A 14,456-nucleotide genomic window follows, 5' to 3' on the forward strand; every position below is an offset into this window, starting at 1 on the left:
TCTTCCCTGGCCTCTCTCAAGCTGTAATTGGTAAAGAGCAATTTAAACATGCTCCAACTGGCAGTAAAATTCTACTTTTAAAATATTGGATGGTACAGCTTATTTGTATGTTTTGAACAATAGCACACAAGAAATTGGAGATGCTTTTGAGAAAAATTGCATTGTGAAATAGCTTTAGAGAATCTCTTCATGACCATTAGGATTTAATTGTGGAAGGCAGGAGAGGAAAAAAAGCAAAGGATAGTAAGTAATGGATTGTTATATTGTTATGAGTCATGTTGCCTCAGAGGTTTTGTTTTCAGCTGGTGCTGTGTCTATCATTATTAAGTTATTTTATTATTAAATTTGGACTGACTCCTTATGGTAAATTTGGGCTTAAAAATTACCGGCTTGGTACCCATGAGATGTGTGTTAAAACATGCAAAATATTGATAAAAAAAGATCCAGTAATGAGAATATAAATGTTAAAGTAACGTAGAAGTAATTTTTACACATGTTAAACCTAAAGATAGAGAAAGCCTTGGGAATTTACTGGGGGGAAAAAATATAATTACCTAAAAGACAAGATATCTTGCCCCCCCAAAAAAAAAATTAAAAAGAAACAGATTTGTGGCTTCTAAAGAAAAAAAACTCCAAAACCCAATGAGCACACACACAAAACCAAAAACCAAAAAACCCCAACAAATAACCGCCCCTGAAAAAAAAAAAAACAAAACAACAAACCAAATTAAACCCAAAAACTCAAGGAAAAACATGTTCTGAAAATTAGTAATACTAAAGTGTGAAGTCCTGTTTCAGTCTGGATCTATATGAAATGCTTTGCACTCTTACCACTGTTTACCCCCTCTGCCTAATTTCTGATCTTAAAGCAAAGTTTTCTCTCTCTCAAAGAACCTCACTTTGTGTCCTTCTTTATTATTTCCAAGCATGTATCTCCCATTCTTTGGTCTTCCCTCTGGAACATCGCCTGTATTTTTTTTTGAGGAAAGGGACTGTCTCATTATGTGCTATACAGACTTGAGCACCACAGATCTCCAAAGGGTCTCATTCCCAGGGAAAGTTCCTGCCAAATTCTTTGCTGGTGGTCCACTTCTGATGTCAGTTTTCAGCTCGGGACTTCATTCCCTGTTGCAAATCCAACTTCTAAAATGATGCTCAGGCATCCTGGGAGTTTTGCAGCCCCACTGATGAGGAGTGGAGGTCAGGCTACAGACAAATGGGAATGAAAGAGAAAAACCTGGAACAGAGCCATGGGAGAGGCTGCAAAAGCTGTACAAAGGGGATAGGAGAAGTGGAAAATGGCAGATCTTCCTCCTGGGATGGGATGCTCTTGTCCATCCTCCCTGCTTAGTAGAAACTACCATCTCTAACACCTCCCAGATCCTTCTTGGACAAAGCAGGTAATGACGAGAATAGTAACAGCAGTAGTAGTAACAACAGTAATAATAAAAAATAAGAATGACTTATCTTATTTTCTGCTTGGTTGAACCCAAATGGACTCACTGTGGTGCCTTCTGAGGACCTTCTATATGGTGTCTTCATAATAAGTCTTTGTGGCCCATCTTGTCTGTCAATCTGTCAAGCAGAAGCTGCATCAATGCTAATAACAAGGTTAAAAGTAAAGAGGGGAGCAATGGCTCAATTATCATTCCAGGCACGTGGTGTAATTGTGCTGCTGGCTGCCAGCCATGCAGCTCTTGTGGTAGCAAACAGTGCTTCCCCTCAGCAGCTCCAGCCGCCCTGTTTTCATATGGGCTGGGAAGGTCACAAAAATCAATTAGCAATATGGGACGTTAACGAAAGCCAAGTCCAAATACAACTTCAGAAACATTTTTCTGAAAGATTAATGTATCTTTAAAACACAAGCTGACATCTGTGTCATTTTTCAGAGCTGCTTGTGTTTTCTGCTCCTGCTAGAAAAAGCCAGTGTTCTCACTGTGCAGCAACACTGTCTCTCAGCTGCCATATAGTCATGTATCAGGTGGGGAATGCTGAACTTGATGTTGTCCATACAAAATCCACAAAAATGAGCTCATCTCCAGCTGAGATGGTGTTTAGGAAGCAAATAGACACACCAAGTTGGGTGAAGACAGAAATAGAGACAAGGTGTGATTGCAGGAGTCACCCCCATAGACACTGTAATATGCAGGTCTGCCAGCACTGCCAGACCCCAGGGTAAGGGTAAGGCTGACACAATTCGGGTTTTATAGTTAGGCCAGAGAATAAACCTCAGACTTCTGAAGTTTATGAGTTACGAGTTCAATGTAGTACTACCTTGGGCAAGTCACCTTCCTTTTAACGGTCTCTAATTGCACTACCTGGCAGGGGCATTGTAAAATTTAATGAAGCGCTTCACTATCCTACTGTTACAGACGCCGAAAACTATAAAGCGTCATTAAATTCATTGCCATGTGGCACATCAGTCTTCAAATGGTTTAATCAAAATTGCACCTTTGCTTTCTAATATAAATATTTTATTTCTCTTATTCAGAAATGTACAAAGTAAAATATAACATTGCTGCCCACAAGCCTTTTTTATAGTCATATATATTTGTTAGATATTCATACTCTTTCCCTCACTGTTTCCTTTTCTTATTATAAGGGAAATGGTTTAGAATTGCAAAAGCTACTCAAATTGTCCCCTGGGCTCATCTCTGAATTTACCTACCTCATTGTATCATTCAATTAGAGTTCTGCTTCTTAATAGGTGTTTTATATTTTAGTGTCATGAACACTAACAAAACCATACTGGGCAAAATGACAATTTGATGACTCTCTGAGAACATAGCACTACATTTCCTAGGCTAGGAACATGGTGGGTACACAAACCATGTCCATTCCAATGACATCTGTGTCACTGGCAGATCATGTTGTGTAACAAAGAGAAGTTGCCACATAGTTGATGTGCTTCTTCTTCTTGATCCCCAGCAAAGACAAGAAAAAAAAATCACTTCAGTTGTTTCTGTGATTTACTGAACTAGGTGGGAATATTATCTCTAGTGAAATTATAAAGAAAAGATCATTCAGGTCAATCATGGACCTATGAGGATCCAACCACAAACCACAACCTTTTAGGTTCCATCAAGCTGAGCAATGGTTGAAAGTGCTCATATGAGAAGGAACCTTGTTCTCAAATGTGGGATCACCAACCACCCTGGAATGGTCTAGAAGAAACATTACTAGGAGAGAGTTTCATAGGAAAATCATTAACAGTTACCATTAGGTGAGGGTTACAAGTATTGTGTCCTTTTTCAAAAGGATTCTTTCCCCTCGTTTCTTTATCTGGGAAGTATGGAGGAGGAGGGGGGAAGAGAAAAGATTTCCCACGTCTTTGAACCTCTTGATTATCATTATTCAAATAGATCACTGTCTCAAGATGCTCAAAAAGTGCAAAACCATTTTCTGTCTCAAAGGCCAGAGAATGATCATTAGGAACACATTTCTGTAATGTAGGGACAGCCATGATAATTTGTTAAAAATGATGTTATTATGGCAATAATAAGCAAAATCTATATGTGACAGCTAATTATCCTAACAGCATTTGAAGTTAAACTATTTTTTCTTACCAGTCACATACGTACAAGAAGAGATTATCAGACTAGGGGAAGAAATGAAGCAAAAACTGAAAAGAAAAAAAGTAGAAAGAATTATCCCATTTTCACCCAGTAGAGTACAGACTGTCAGTATTCTTTAGCATCCCTGGTGCAATTTGGTTTTGGTAAGTCCACTAAAACAATTGTTCCTTTAACTATAGCAAAGAGCAATTTACCGATTATCTGTTTCCTAAAAGCATTGAATGCTGAGTATCCTGTTCCATTTCCTGTAAGATATTCACATGCAATTAGATACAGGCAGTGGGAATGTAATGTAAAATGGGTATTTTGTTCTGAAACATGGCAATGTGCCTGTGCTCTTCCCCATCTCCTTGAGCAAAGTTCAAGTGCCAAAATGAAAGGCATGTTTAATGCCAAAGGTGGTTCAAGTTCAGGCCAAAAATAATGCCAGACAACTCAATTTTGAATTATTTTCCTTCTAAACATTTTTTTTGGGGGGGGGAATGGAAATATTGCTGGGTGTTTGAGGCTGAGATGCTAACAGCAAAACCTCTTGCAAGCTATTCAAATATCAGCTGCTATTGTGTACAAAGTCCTCCCTATCACTGTGGAATGTAGAAGAGGAAGCCAACAAAACAGCCAGATTTACAATGTACTTGTGGAATTTTCCAGAAGCTCTAGTTTTCTTTAAAAAAAAATTAAAAATGCTGTGAGAATGTTCTTTTCTTCTAACATTTTTGCCTGGCTTCCAGGAAACAGGTTGCGCACATAAAATGTATTTACTGATTTTATATAATTGCACCTCAAGAAGATAGCCTGGGTAGATTAAATTTGAAGTTAAGAAATCATAAGTTAAATATTTTCTGTGAAATAACGTACACAGAAAAATCCACATTTGTATATTTGAAGAATCTTGCTTTTCATGTATAGCATTTCAGAACACCCCTAGACCTCTTCTCTTTTTTTTTTCCTTGTTAGACAGCATCCAGTTATTTCAAATTTGCTTCTGAGGCAAAGCAGTTGCTCACAATGATAATATTTTGAATAACATGTCCAGTAGAGATGAAACATGAAGCCATAGACTGGTTTGCCAGTCCATTCAGTGTGAATTCTTGAATAAGTCCTTCCATCTGAATAGAGCCTAAAGACAGAATGGCCTTGGAGACAGGGATATGTGATATATGCTAACCATGGTTCTTGGAGGGTCCTCAAAATTAGATTTGATAGCACTGGGTTGGAGTAATGAAAAGGAAGGACATACCAGTGGTTTTGGCCTTAGCTGCTAAAGAAAGGTCTTGAAGAAGGCGATACATTTGAAATTTTCTGACCAACTTATTTGAGCTCTGTGCAATGGAATATTTCAGTGCAAAAGTGGCAGGGAGAGAATTAAAAAAGAAAACTTTAATCAGGTTCTTCTCTGGCAGGGAAAAGTGAAGTCTTCTGTTCACCCGAAATGACCACTTCTCATTTTGTCTGAAATGAAAGAACAGCAGAATCCAAAGCCTTTGCACTTCTTGATTACAGTCAAGTGTGGAAACGAAAGGTCGCAGAATCATAATGGAGAAATGACTCCTCCCGAGGACTTTGAAGACAAATGCACTTGGGAAAGGGTAAACCAAGGAGCCAGAAGCTCAAACATAAAATACTAAATGAGCATAAACTAGGCATGAATGGAAGGTATAAAGGCAACATAAAAACCCTGTTCTTGGAATAACCACACTTTACAGAGGCAGAAAAGCAGACACGGTTATGGTCTATGCAATGCTGTTTGAAAAAAGTGAAGCCTGAAAGCAGCTCCAGAGGTTGTGCAGCTGTGAAGGGTAAGAGGACAGTGGGGATTTCCATCTTTGCTGACAACACAGAGCCTCAGGATTAGGAGCAGGAATCCTGAAGGAGATGGCTGCAAGGACAGCCACTTCCTAGAGGAGTCTGTCTCTGAGAAGAATGCCATGGGATGTAGTTCTGTGATGGGCACAGACACACAGTCATTCTGACTCTCTTCTGAGACAGCTGCACCTGAGCTACCTCCAGCAAGAAGCTGTGGAGCTCTGTTGCATGCTGTGCTGAGTCAGGGTGAAGATGCAGTACTGAGCACTTGGGCTCCCAACAGTCCCAATGGAACCAGCTAATTTGTGTGCTGGATCCAGCTTGAATCTAGCTGGCTACTGTGAGTCTTTCTGCTTCTCTGAGATTTACTGTCAAAGAATCTCAGCAGGGAGACCTGTGAGAAAGCTTTATAAAAAATGATACATGAAAGAAAGATAGAAATCTATTCACCAAAATGGAATAGTGAGCATGAAACAAAAATTCATTAAAAATGTATGACCAGAGTAACAGGACTAGCTTTGTTTTGGCATTGTCAGCCTGCAGATAAAAAAGATGGAGAGAATCATATTACACAGATGAAAAGGAAGGAAGGCAGAAAACTGGATTAGAAACATATCTATACACTTTGGTTTTAAGGATTATCATTGAAAACCATATAAATCTAAGAGCATTAAAAATCAGGAATGCCAAAAGGGGCATTGGATGACGCGGAATTAACTAAGGAGAGAGAAAGACAAGGACAGAAACCACTTCACAGGAAACCAAAATATGAGTGTGAAATCTGCTGACTTCAGTGAAATCAGCATCTGGATCTCTTTGCCAAGAGAGAAGAGATATGGGCAATTATATGGAGACTCTACACAGAATACATGCACTGTTATTTTCAAACTACTCTTGCACAGTCTCGAGAATTATTTCCCAGGCTTTTGAGAGCTGAGGCCCCCTTCAGGAAGATGGATCCACCCACATCCTCACCTTGTAGCTCTGTCAGGTGTTGGGCCAGATGTTTTCCCATTGCTATCTGCCCTACCCACCCTTTCCTTCCTGCTGCAAGGAGGAATGGTGAACTGGTAAAAGTACTTCCGAATTGTGACACTTGCTTTGATATATTTGGGACAAATAAACAAATAATTTTTTTTTAACTTGTTTGGAGTTTTTTAAAGAAATTGCAAAATAGTCATCTGCATTTTCTAAATGGGAAGGCCTTTAAGATCCTGTAGCCTGACCTGGACCATGCTGCAGGCCATGAAACACCATAATTTCTTCACTAAGCACAACATGTCTCTCAGTGCCAACTGGAATTTCCCATTGTTTTTCTGTCTCCTGTTTGCTTCTGCCTATCAGTACAGCAGAACAGGCAGAATCATTTTACATGGCTAAAAAATCAGCTCAGAAGGAATTGGCCAGTAAGCCTGGATTATAGATACTGCTGAAAAGGGCCAACTGGTGGCTTCTGGAGAACTTCTTTAGCCACAGTCACTATTAGTTTGTCATGCTCCCTGGTGCTTTGAATAAAGCACCAGATTAGAGGGTGGCATCTGTGAAGAACTCAAGGGCATCCTGTTATGTTAATCCCTGAAAAAGTGTTGAGCGGAGCAGCCTCCCCTCCCTCTGGGCTGCCGCTCTGCTTCCCAAACTGGGAGCACCCCAGGGAAGGTTAACCACACAGCACCAAGGGTGGAAGTGATCAGACACTCTTTGTGGGAGATGCAACCTCCACTCGCTCGAGTAAGCCCATGATATATGAGGTCATGGCATTAAATGGTCTGGAAAAAATAGTGTCTATCCTTCTCTTTTTTGCCTCAGAAGAATATAGCACCCCTGTGCCCTTTGTTATCCTCTCCTTCACACAGCTCCATTCACTTCTGAGTTTTGTCAGGATGGTAGATGATTATTTTCTTAATTAAGTCAGAGCCAAACTCCAACTTTGTTCATATGGACAGAGAAGATTAAAACAGAACAATTGAGGTTAATAACACATTACCTCAGTGTGAACTTCAGAAATTATCTATCTTGATTCCAAAATACCTTGGTAATTCTTTGAATGGATTACAGCTTCCTTTTAGGAGAGAAAACAAACCCAAATCCTCCTTGGCTAGGTTAACTGTACGTGTCACATTCTGCAAGTTCATATTGAGCCAAAACCCCTTGGTTTGGTTATAGAAACCAGTTAAATTTGGAACTGGGAGCTGAAGTCACTGTGTGACTTTGGACTGGCACTAAAGTAGCTAAAGGATGGGGATTGGAAGCAAAGCAAGTTTTAAAAGCTGTAGCAGAAGTGAGTTGTGAATCCAAGGATAACAGCACTTCTCCTCAAATCCCCTCTGCCTGTGTTTGCCCCGCTGTACGCAAGGGCAAAGTTAGTTATCGGACAAAGTATTTTCAATGAAAGATTTTCAGCCTGGCATGCACTGCTTGAAGGTTGATAGAAAACACTGCATAAGATTTTTCTGCAATAAAAGGTCCTAGAGTCTGTGTCTAGACAGAGAAAATTAGGAACAGGCTGGGCTTTAGGCATTTAAATACCTGGGGACTACCATGGTAATCCTAGCATAGCCAATACCCAGCTTAATGTTACATGCTCAGCATCTTAAGAAGAGCAGATTCCTTAGGGTAAACTCCAATCCTCATTTCTATCTTTCAAACAGAGAAGTAACATCCTTACTCTTTCCTTGCAGTGAGTCTTTGTGATGAAATGGCCCCTGCAGCCTTATCTGGTTGGACGATGTTTCCAGTCCTACTCCACCTGTTGCCTGTTTGGGTCCCACAGCAGCAGAGACAGGGTCTCTTCATTGAACTCATCATGCCAAACATGGTCAGTGTCCAGAGAGATTGGCAACAGTCAGAAATGAATGCACAAGGACATGATTGTTTATAAAATAACACAGATGCTGCAATCCAAACCTCGCTCCTGGTTTGCTCCATATGCAAGGATAGATAATGTTTTTATTTTATAGAGTTCACTAATGAAATAAACAAGGCAGGGGAAATAAGATTTGGTTTTATTTCATAAGTTAGGAAGGACTGAACTTATCGGTTATCACATTTATTTCAAATCATTGTCCCAGATTTAAGGCCTCAGAGCAATGCAGTAACTACTTTTGTTCCACTTTTGCCCATATAACTGTCCCAAAGTCTTTCCATAAAAAAATCAGTAGACTTCCTTGATAAGTTTATATTTTGATGAAATGATATTTTTTCAACAATTAAAAAAAAAAAACAAACAAAGTAGCAGACCTCCTCAATCATCTCTGGCTAAAGTTCACTCTGCCCTCCAAGCTGTTCCTGCTCTGCTCTCTGGTGTGTGGCCTCTTGGAAGAAGAATGTCTGTTCTCCAGGAAGTTTTAGCTAAATAAGAGTAGTCACTTTTGAGGCAGGACTATGGGAAATTGGAGATTTTCATTCTTCTTTTGATTTTGGGAGAGGGAGGGGAAAAATAAAAAAATAAAAATCTGGATCTCAGGATTGGCATAAACCAGCCAAAATATTATATATATTATGTACACATGTGCATACACACACAGACATATATATATTTACATATATATATATGCATACATACATATATTTAATTAATTCCTGCCTAAAAACTTTGCTTATTTACCCAGTAGGCTGACTGATTCATTTTGATGCAATCTGCAGCAAAGACTTGAACCTCTGAGAACTTCTTAAAGACTTAGTGGTATTTACAAACTTTTTCATAGCTCAGTACTTGTGGAGTTTGTAATTGCTGCTGGAATCTCTGGTGGAATTTGTACATTCTGGCAGATATACTGCTTTGAATCTCTAAATTTCCCAAAGCCTAAACTTACATAGAAATTGAATGTACTATACGTAAAGTCTGGCACTGATGTCACCCATGTAAATTCTATAGCCATGTTTGAAATCGATTAAATTAATCCTCATTTATTTGCATACCTGTGAAATAATAGCCAGCCATTTAGTTATACAATTTTCGCAGAAATTAACTGTTTCATCAGATCTTGCTGTGATCAAGGAGGAAGATAGGGAAAGAAGCAGTGCATTTAATTTTCTGTTATACCTGCAAATGCAGCAGTTAGTAAAGATAGAGACTCATAAATAAATAAAAATTTACTGCTGGCCTTTCATATACATATTGAAGATCCTTTTCTGATTTAAAGGAAATAGTTGATTTAGACCTAAGTTAGAGTCTGCATTTTCACTATGTTGGAAATATCTGCAAAGAACTTTGAGCTCTACTACAATGTGCAAAGTGATCACAATTTAAATTCTATGTTGCCTTAATTCCAAACACTTGCCTACAGGTCCGCAATTTGTCTAAACAAACACTTTTTCCTTTTTTTTATGACTTCTCAGAGAAAGAGAAGGAGAAAGACTCAGTTTTCTGAAGAAGAGCACCATGTGGAATTTGGTACTGCTTAGTGACAATAATCTAGGCTGTTGCCCTTCCACTGAGTTGTCATATTCCCACTTGGGATCCTGGGACTCCAGGTGTGGCTGCAGTCTGCTGGGAAGAGGTGAAAATGCTTTGGCTTGCATTTTGCAACCAAGCCAGATGGCAGAGTGACAGTGGGTCAGGCTGGATGTGACAACCAGCAGTGCCTTGGAGCCCCTTCACCTGCCTCAGCTACTCGGCCAACAAGGGACTTGAGGATGTGTTTAACTCTTTGCTGTTAAAAGTGCAACTTAGGCATGTCCTTACATGTTCTGTTAATCAAGACTGGATTTCATCACATGTTTTGCTAAACCAGGGTCTAAGATCTTTTGGTTGTTGTTGATAAGACATTGTCTCTAAGCTCTGCAACAGAAGCCCTGTCCTTTGTAACTCTTGTCACACTTCCTTCAAAATGATTAAAGGAAACAACAAATGTCCAGACTTCTCTAGGACTGGGATTTTAATCATTCTTTTCATTTATTTTATGGGTATATTTTATTAGATATTTGTAAGTGTATGTAAATGTAATAAAGCATGGGACTGTACCATAATGATCAAACACATAAATATTTAATATGCTCATACCGCAGAAGACATTCATCATGGTGTTGAAATTGCAGTCAATTTTTATTTCAGTACAGGTCGACTAGAAACTGATGGCATGTTGAGGATAGATGTTCACCTTATACTCCACAGATTGCCCCAAACTAGTGCTTTAAAGTGAGTTGTTTGCTAGATAAATCTTTACCATCTCTTTGTTTTGACAACATTACTTCAATGCTCCATCTGTCTGTCCTCTATTAAATTTACCAATGGGGAAAAAAAATCAATAATCTATTACTCTCCTGAAAACCCTGTTGTTGCATTAAGAGGAAAAGAATATTTGCCTGGGTATTTATGGTGAGGGGAGTATGAATTTGAGATTTCAAAACTGCCAAGTTCCAGCATAGTGTATGTTGGGCCATGTATTGAACATAGAATTCACCCTTTAAGGAAAAACCAAAATAGCAGTGACACTGTGAAAGTGAGAAATGGCAGTGGCAATAACCAATGTCTTCATTTGTCTTTACCTGCAGGGTCACTGTGGGCATCTCTGGCAGCTGTTAGTAAAGGAAGCGAAGTTTGGTAGTGTTGCCACAAAGACTTTCCTCTTGGTTGTTTTCTGTCCCTTTCTCCACTTTTATCAGTACCTTTTGCTACCAGAACTTTCACTTTGTCTAAGCAAACCCCAGTGCTCTGCCCACAGCTCAGCTCTTTGCAAACACCTGCTATGATGGGGCAGAGGCAACCGCTGTGCAGCTCCTGTCTGGCACTGTCATCTCCTGGCTGGGGGGATGTCAAGTGGTGTAACTGGAAATTAGACTGGCAAAACAACTGTTCCAGTCTTTACACTTCCCCTTCCTCCCCCGCTAAACCTACTCTTTCTGACTCAGCAACAGTGAAAACCGTCCCCATAACTGAGTATATAAATATATTTTTTCTGCCTCGATTCAACACATGAAGCAGTGGGAAACCGAATAAAAAAGATGCTGTAAGCTTCCTATGTCCCCTTTCCTACATAATCCAAAGCACTGAGTCTGTAGATAAGAAAAGAGCCTGCTGGGATCATGGTAAAAAATATTCTCTCTATGCTGCTGTTCGCTATGATACCTCAGAGAATCCTGATGGATCGTGTACTTGCAAACAATGTTTGCTCCATGGACAAAACTTAAAAAAATTGTCACTGATTGCTGCCCACAATGTGGTGACTTCAGTAGCTCTGGGTATAATTAAATAGTCCTTGGTTAAAAAAGAAATCTGTCGTCTTTGTCTGCTCCGATTACCTTAAGAATGTAAAATTGTGGAAATTTACCAGCAAAAAAGTCAGAAGTTCATTCAGCTGGAGATATTAGAGATGTGCCAAACTCAAAACTTGATATCTAGCACCCCTCACTGAATTAAAATAAATAAGAGTTCTCCTAATTTCGACTAATCTATTTAAGTATGAGGATCCAAACGACCCTCACAGGTGTCTTCCACTGTGTTCCATGTCTTTAACTCCTGTTGACATCAGTGTCTGCATTTGCTTTTTTTATTGAGATGGCCCTTAGTCTGCATCTCAGACCAGACCCACCACTGGACCTTCACTAGGGTGCTCTGTTGGATTTAGGTGGAGCTGGGATATGGCACCAGAGCATTGTGGAACTGTGGAGGTAACTTTTTGGCTCACATGTTGCTGCTTAGCACTTTTTAATCAACACACAAACTCAGGGTAAGCACAGTGTTGCTGTGTGTGTTGAAGGCAACCTAGACATGGGTATAAACATGGATACATATGCATCACCTTTAGTGTTGCCACAACTAATGAGCCTTGGGGGCACACAGCAAGGCCAAGTGAGGAATAGCTACTCATTCCAATGACTACATTCCTAATGAATAAATAATATTTGTCCAGGAAAGGAGAAGGAGCTTGGCTGAGTCTCAAGCTGTGTTGTTTGGACTAGGGTTCATATTCCTACACCAATAATTATACAGAGAATGCAGAATAGCTCTTACAGAGGTTGCTGAAACACAGTCAGCTGAGAATAGCAATTGGACTGCTAAGGTAGTCAACCAGATAACTGGGAAGCCAGGTCCAAAGATGTGCTCTGTGTATGGATTTGGGGCTGGATGTCCTGATCTCAGTAGGTGCCCTAACGATAGTGTCTTGGTTTTCCTAGAGGAGGGAAAACATCTCTCTTTCTCTTTGGCATTTTGACCAAAAATCCTATCCTACTGTGGAAACCTTTCTTATGAAAATTTCATCAAAACTGGCCTATTCCCGGGAGAATTCTCCATTTCAATAAACTGGCATTTTCCAATGATAAACTACGTTTCTGAAAAATGCCCAAATAACTCTACTGCTTAGCACCTGTTTAAGTTGCTAAACATTGGATCAAGTGATTCACATTACCATGGAGCACCATAGATGTTTTTCATTATATGATACTTGGAACAAAGACTCTCTTTTACACTACCAAAGAGCACTCAGAGCACGGTGAGAGTACAGGGGTGATCAGGCCATTAAACATGTGAGACTCCCGTTGCATGATCAAAACTCTCAGGCTTTGGTTGCTTAAGATGAAACACTAGCAACAATGCCACCCCAAGGTGCATCTGTTCCATTCTGCTCTCACTGCTTCATTACTCTTGACATGTGTCTGCACACCCTCTTGGGATGAACTGCACTGGGGAACTTAAATTGGTTTTAGAATAACAGTCCGACCTGTTTCTGTGAAAGTGGGCTTGGTTCACCATATCTTCACAGACAACTCTTCTCATACAGCTGAGAAAGTCTAGCAACAGGTCAGGATCAAGTGCAGGTGGGAAAAGGGACAGAGCAGACTTATGGGAGCCTTGTGGCTGGAGGCAGTAAGCCTGTGGGGCAGAAGAACAAAGTAAAAAAGTGTGACATTGCTCTAACCTCACTCAAGTAAGTATTTGGTGTAAAGATCTGACTCAGCCTCTTCTTGCAGTCTTGATTAAAAACTCAGCAATGCTCACAGAAATCTCTTTTACTGACTGCAGGAGTTCTGGTCTCTAAAGTGTTCTAGCCTATCAGAAAGAGCCAAAACAAATTATTTTTGCTCTTAGTAGGACAGAAATAGCAAATCCCTGAGGATATTTTCTTTTCTACAGAGATTATGAAGATTTTTCACTCAGATGGAAACCTCAGTGGTAAGATTCATCCTAATTTTATGTATCTAATGTCTTTACATAACTAATGATCAGTCATGATTCATCTCAGTTACCTGAGGTGTCTGCTATGGGATGGGATGAAAGGCACCCCAGGCAACATTGAATCTGTTGATTATGTCTCATCTGCCCATTACAGATGAATCCTCTTCCACGTGTTGGAAGCAGAAAACAACATGTTAACATTTGTACCACGATGTTCTTAACAAGTATCTTGATGACTCAGATGGCATAGCTTTGAAGGGATGAAGCATGGCTAGTCTGAAATGCTTATTTTCTCTCTGTTTATGCACACATATACACACAGAGCTACTTAAAAAAGTCCATTTTATTCCATAATTGTTAGATTCTTCACTACAAAGACTCGACTCTTTGAGCCTGGTACCCTGTAGGGTCACTTACGTGACTGTAAAGTGGGTACTTATTCCTGTTTTGAATTTTACATCTGCTTAGAACAGCTGTGAATGGCCAAATTTAGTACAAGATGGCAGAGAACTGAGTCCTTAGGAGTTTCACTCTCCTTGACTGCAGATTTTTTATCCCCTCAGTGCACAACTACAGCAAAGAATTTCAATCAAAACACGTACTTAACCTGGTGAAACTCTTCAGAGAAAAACATTATCTTTGACAGAAAAAACACATGACTAACTGAGGACAGATCTGACAAAATCATCAGGAAATCATGAGATTTATAAATGCAGGTTAATTTACTTCCTCTTCTCTCCCATTTCAACAGATGCAAATTAAGTGTAAATGGTTATTAAAAAAATAATTCTGTGTGGCATTTAGTGGCTGCAGGGCTGTTAGAGCCTAACTTATTTTATTTATTCCTACAGCATATGGACGATAAGCAATGTCACGGCAAGACATGGTGCTGTGGAAAGATCCCCTGCCATTTCCAGCTGGTGCCCTGAATCAATGCAAATTCATTGACCTCTCTGCTA

The sequence above is a fragment of the Lepidothrix coronata genome, unplaced genomic scaffold, assembly GCF_001604755.1.
Source record: "Lepidothrix coronata isolate B3197 unplaced genomic scaffold, Lepidothrix_coronata-1.0 Scaffold117, whole genome shotgun sequence".
Lineage (NCBI taxonomy): Eukaryota > Metazoa > Chordata > Aves > Passeriformes > Pipridae > Lepidothrix > Lepidothrix coronata.